This window comes from Mytilus californianus, unplaced genomic scaffold (genome assembly GCF_021869535.1).
Source record: "Mytilus californianus isolate M0D057914Y unplaced genomic scaffold, xbMytCali1.0.p SCAF_8, whole genome shotgun sequence".
NCBI lineage: Eukaryota > Metazoa > Mollusca > Bivalvia > Mytilida > Mytilidae > Mytilus > Mytilus californianus.
The window spans coordinates 108,780,103-108,787,101 of NW_026262734.1; positions in this window are offsets into that span (position 1 = coordinate 108,780,103).

Below are 6,999 nucleotides of genomic sequence, written 5' to 3' on the forward strand. Positions count from 1 at the left end.
TAATCTAGAGACCTTACTCTTCAAAATTATTTACCATTCATGTTGAACTCTAGTCAGAACTTGGGTTCCATTCGAACTTGGCCAGTGTGACTAAAGATACTTTGGAGGGGGAACACAATTTTTTTGACAAGCTGGAAAATTTGAAAAATTATTCCTGCTGTTTCATTGTGATATGCCCCACATCTCTTTCTATTCATACCAACTCTTCTTTTCAGCAAACAAAGGAAGAGATGGAGACAGGCCTTTCACACAAATCTTTGCCACACACAATATGTTTTTTTTTTAATGGATTGTACCTTTTTTGCATGGTTTTCATACTCATTTCACATCAACTTGTATACATGTGCATGTAGGAAATCATGGTTGCATTTTTCTCATGAACTGTGTATAAATTCTTCCCGAAATTTAGTTTCAAGCTACACATTAGCATTCTATGCTATGTGATGCATTTTTACATTCATTGCTATCAACTTCCTGTTATCGAATAATTATAGCTTATAATGGACTAACTATGTTCACTATTTAAATAAAGCTATTGAGCCTATCCCAAGTCAAGAGCCTGTAATTCAGGGGTTGTCTTTAGATGTTATCTATCATATTTGTTTTTTTTTGTTTATTGTTTTTAAACGCCCGTTTACGGGATGTATTATGGTATACCGTTGTCCGTCTGTCCGTCCGTTCGTCTGTCCGTCCGTCGTCAACATGTCGGACATTAACTCAGAAATGCTTTAACCAATTTCCATAAAACTTTGGTGAATTGTTTATATCTATTGACGTGAGCTCCCTTTCGTTTTTTATAAGTTATAGATATTACATTTCCGAGTTATGGGGTTTTATTCATTAAAAAAAGGGGGATTTTCCAGTTTTCGGACAATAACTCAAGAACGCTTTCACTAACTTGCAAGAAATTGTGGTGAATTGTTTATATCTATTGACATGAGCTCCCTTTCGATTTTTATATATTTTAGATTTTACGTTTCCGAGTTGTAGTGTTTTATTCATAAAAAAAGGGGGATTTTCCAGTTTTCTGACAAAAAATCAAAAATGCTTCCAGCAGTTCTTATGAAACTTTGGTGAATTGTTTATATCTATTGATGTAAGCTCCGTTTAGAATTTTATAACCTTTACATTTTACATTTCTGAGTTATGGGGTTTTATTCATTAAAAAAGGGGGGATTTTCCAGTTTTCGGACAATAACTCAAAATTGCTGTCACCATTCTCATGAAACTTGGGTGAATTGTTTATATCTATTGACGTAAGCTTCATTTACAATTTCATAAATTTCTAATATGACATTGAGAATTAATTGAACTTTAATTGTTTATAGTCTGACAACAGATTTACTAAGTATTGCGCAACAGCACAGTGTATTGCACAACAGCAAGAAATCTTTAATTGAATATAAATTCAATTCATATAACCAATTTCAAGTTCTTTGACTACATTTATTCAGAAACCTATAATATGTCAAATATTTGATACAATCCAAATTCAGGACTGTATCAAGCTTGAATATTGTGTCCATTTTTGCCCCAACTGTTCAGGGTTGGACCTAAACGGGCGTATCCAGCTGCGCTCAGCGAAGCAGTTTATTTAACTTGTGCAGGACTTTGGTTTTTCTCCTGAATCTAGTCTTTCTTGGGACTCTTATAGCATTCTTTATATGTGTTTTTCTCATTGTAGAAGGTTGTATGATAACCTATAGTTCTTAACATCCTCTTCATTTAATCTCTGGTGGATAATTGTCTAATTGATAACCATACCATATAACCAAACTTTCATATTTTCTGCATTTATAAGAAAAGGGTAAAAAATCCAGGCTAATTGTAGAATTTGATTGGTTATTGATCAGGGATACGAGACAATATACCCTGTGAACAAAAACAGAGATCAATATGGCCATTTATGTAGAAATTAGGGTACTTCAGTATAATAAAAATGGTTCTTTTTACATTTGTATGCTCATACCCAGAATATTTGTTTATAGCTACCTAAACATATGAAGAGCTATAAAAAAAACAAATCAATTTAAAATCAAATTAGTCTGATGGAGTTGGAACCTTAGTTTTTGTTTTGCCTTTGACAAGAGTCGCAGAATGCAAGACATAGGGATGACAATCCGGCGGCGGTTGCTGTGGCATAAACTATATGTATTTTGCTTTACATTTCAGAGGGTAGTAGACCCGAGGCTTCATACTTTTTACCGGTATACAGATAACGTTAAGAAGCTTCTGTCTGTCATATGTCTGTTGTCCTTGACCTCATTTTCATGGTTAAGCAACTGCTTGAAAAAAAAGTGTTTTTTTTTTTATTTATGAATTTCTCACTAATTATGAACAATAAAAGAACTATATTTGGTATATATTTGGGTTCCTTGCAAGGTCTACATGTCCATCAGACAGTGTTCACCTGACCTTTACCTCATTTCAGGGATCAGTGTTCAAGGTTATTAAAGTTGATTAGGTCCATTTCTCAGATACTGTAAGCAGTATGTCAACTAAATTTGGTGTATAGAATGATGTATGGTGTACATATAAAAATAAGCAGATGTGGTATGATTGCCAATGAGACAACTCTCCACAAGAGACCAAATGACACAGAAGTTAACAACTATAGGTCACCGTACGGCCTTCAACAATGAGCAAAGCCCATACCACATAGTCAGCTATAAAAGGCCACGAAATGACAAATGTAAAACAATTCAAATGAGAAAACTAACGGCCTGATTTATGTACAAAATAATGAACTAAAAACAAATATGATATACAGCAACAAACGACAACCACTGAATTACAGGCTCATGACTTGGGACAGGCACATACAGAATGTGGCAGGGTTAAACATGTTAGCGGGGCCCAACCCTCCCCTTAACCTGGGACAGTGGTGTAACAGTACAACATATAAACAAACTATAAAAATCAGTTGAAAAGGGCTTAACTCATCAGATAGATACAAAGCACAAAAACAAGTAACAAAAACACAGAGTGGACATGGCAGGGTAATTATACATCCCCACAACAAAAAGACACTTAAGTACAGATCTGAGAGTACTTGCAGTTCCTGACAGCTAGTTCAAAGCCAATAACAACTAATAAAACAAATCATGCATCCAAGACTAAAATATCAATCAGTACACATCAAACATCCAATGGATTTAGTGTAAAGACGTCATAAACAGTCGGAGAAAAACATGACCTTGTGCAATGCCAAGATACAGGTATCGACAGATTTGTAGAGCCATGAATATGCATATGTATATAAAAATAATATTTAGTTTGATTTTAATTTACTGAAAACAAAATCAATATTAATACCAATAAAAACAATATTCAAAGATCTAATTACAGTGTTGAATTGGTAACCTTTTAGAATAAGTTTATTTAAAGGATCGATAAGTTTACCCGGATCGTTTCAAATTTCGGGCTTCATAAACAACATCTCTGTAAAAATTAGGATGTGCTTTTCCGTTTGAAATAAGTTTTCTACAGGTACTTCAAAACCTAATCTTTATATCTATGGAAGAATTCAGTAAAGGTTTTAAGTAATTTGTAGTAACGAAATCCCTGACTTAATAATTTACCAGTAATACATAGATTACGTTCATTGAAATCCAAAACGTCACAACAGACACGGGCATAGCAAACAAGTTGTGATATATAAACACCGTAAGATGGTGCCAAAGGAACATCACCATCCAAAAAAGGAAAATTAACAATAGGGAACAAAAAATCATCCCTTTTGTCGTAAATTGTAGTGTAGAGTTTCCCATGTGAAGCTGAAAAATCTAGATATGGGAAAGGACAGCTATTACCATTTATATTTGATTTATTTAAAGTAAGCTCCTTTGGGTAAATTTTGGCAGTATATTTAGAAAATTTTTGATTATTTAACAAAAAATATCATCAAGATAATGGTAAGTGTTGTTGAATTTATCAATTAAATGCAATTTAGACGGGTCTTTACTGAGTTTGGTCATAAACTGATTCATAACAGTACAAGAACAAGTCTGCTATTTAAGGGGTGCAATTGGTGCCCATAGGAATAGCTACAACCTTTCTATAAACTTTATTGCCGAAATGTACATAAATATTATCAAGGAGAAAATAAACAGCTTCAATCATCTCTTCACACCTCCAGTAAGTAAATCTAGCATATTTAAAAAAGGCTTTAAATGAATTGCAGCAAATATATTTGCATTCAGATTTACCAAACAATCTTATATTTGCTGCCAGATTTACCAAACAATCATTTAATCAAATAGGAAAACTTTTATTTGATAAGATTGCGTGAAAGTGTAGTGTAAAGAGTTAAAAAGTCAAAACTGTCAACAGAATCAAAAGGACCATCAAAAGCACATAATTTATCTAAAACATCCAAAGAATTTTTACACTCCAAAAATAGTTAATTCCACAATTTTCATATATTTGGTTACAAAAGTTAATGATAAGTTCTTTGATAGTAGTTAAGGAACTAGTTAAAAGCACTGAAAGATTAGTTGTAGAACACTTACCAGAGGCCAAGATGAAACGATATTTTACTGGTTTTTTGTGTAGTCTAGGTAACCAATACATAGAAGGGACCTTCAAATGTTGAGAAGAGGCCTTAAGCTGTGATATGGTTATGATATGTTTGTTTACTATATGACTCTCTGTCGAGCACACGGACTTGAATGTAGAAGAATTTAAAATTTCATTCTTAAGAACGTCTGTGTAGTATTTATGGCATACCACCACCACATTGTTGGTTGCTTTGTTGGCCATTACAAACACAAACTGCTTTGAAAGTACTTGAAGTTTGCTTCTTATTCTAGAAATGGGCGTATTATGTACTCTTTATTTATTTCTGAATTAATGCCCTTTTCATGATTCGTTGGTCAATGTTAAGTTTTCATAGTTTTGTCTGTTTTTCTAATACTATTAGCAATAGATCAACTGTATTTGGTTTATGGAATGATTGTCAGGTGTACATGTCAGTCTGGCAGGTTTCTTCTGACCTTGACCTCATTTTCATGGTTCATTGGTCAATGTTAAATTTTTGTGTTTGGTCTGTTTTCTAATACTATAAGCAATAGGTCAACTATATGTATATAATCATTGTAAGGTGTACATGTCTGTCTGGCTTTGTTTATCTGACCTTGACCTTATTTTCATGGATCATTGACAATATTAACATTATGTAATACTTGTAGTAAAATTATATCTTTAGGAATATCAACATCAAATAAATCATGAAAGCAGGCAACCCATTTCAGGGTGTGCACTCTTGTTTTTAATAATTTCTCAATTTATCATTGATTAATTAAATTGCAAAAAAGTATGGTATAAATCATGTCAGTACCAAAACCAGACTACTGAGCTGATGGTACCCTCAGGAACTAACAGTCCAATAGCAGTGGTATTGAAATTGTATGAGCAATTTTCAGACCTGCCAGATAGTCACCCTCTGTTTAATGATACTGTGGATTCATTTATTTTCGTGGGTATCAATTTTCGTGGATTGAGGAAAGCTTGCACTTTGGTGGATATCTGATTTCGTGGTTTTGCCAATATCTGCATACAAAGCCTATAGAAAATTTGTAATTTGTTTAACATTTGAATTCGTGGTTCACCTGTTCCCACGAAACCCACAAAAATTGGTATCCAATGAATAATAATGAATCCACAGTACTTGGAAATTTACAAAATGACAGGGTGTGCAACTTATTTTGGGGATACTATCACCAAAAGTTTTTTTATATCAATTTTTTTGTATTTGTGTTCAATGTCCGGCTGTCTCTGTGTGTAGAAAGAAGCCATAGGGAAAATGTTAAAGAGACAGCCACAAAACAAAACATTAAAACCCCCCAAAAAAAACCAAACTCTGGAGATCAACATATAGGTTCTTTAGCAATAAAATTTGTATTTAATTAATGCAAGTACTGTAGCATCTGCCTTACTTGGATTAATATTGTATTGACAAATTGCTTCTATTAATATTTTTTGAATGCCTATAGTCTCTTCTTGTTTAGGGAGCTACCATTTGATTTTTATGGGGGCTAGGATGAAAAATGTTGTCCTGCATTTGTTTTTAGTTGTAATCTCTGTCCTGCCTTTTTATTTTTCACTCTATTCGGTCCTGCCTTTTTTTTTATAAGTTTATCCTGACTTTTTTTACATAAATTGTCAGTCTACCTTTTTTTTTGCCAAGTTACTCATCCTGCCTTTTTTTTTACTCAAAACTCCTGTCCTGCCTTTTTTTCAAATTTCATCCTAGCCCCCATAAAAATCAAATGGTAGCTCCCTTATCATACATTTCTTGCAATTAAATAACAACAGTAATTTGCGAGTAAACAATAAAAAACTTTAATTTGATTTAGTGATTGATTGATTTGTATTGAACACCACGTTCTGCACTATTGTGCTATTTTGTGGGGGTCTGTTTTTATTGGCAGAGGAGGACAGTTGGAAAACTGACAATCCTAGTCAATTAAGATTGGAGTCGTGCCATGTGTGATTGGATCTCACAACAGTGTTGACAACTTTAATTTGAATACTATGAACATAGTTTTACTTTAACAACATTCTATGATCTTCTGTGAAAGTAGAAATGTTTTCTTCTTATTAATTTTTTTTATCAAAGTTAAAATTAAATTTGATACATGAATTTCAATTTTGATTTTCGCCAATCAGACAAAAAAATTCATAAGGGTTCCGCGGAACCCAGTGTCTCGCCTATTTTTGCTGTTAATCGCAGGCTCAACAAAAATGAGGAAAAAAAAATTAAAATATTCCTCTCGATACTATCTTTTGATTGTATGCAAGCTTCTGTCCAAGTTTAGTAAAAATCCAGGATAGTTTATGAATCTAATAAATGTTTTAAAAACTTTTAACTGCAGACTGTATGTAATGTTAACTGGAAGAAAAACTAAGTCCATTTATAAGTAAAATACGGAAAAACAGGAACAAAATTTCCTTCTAGATCCTAGCTTTTGATCATATGCAAGCTTCTGTCCAAGTTTG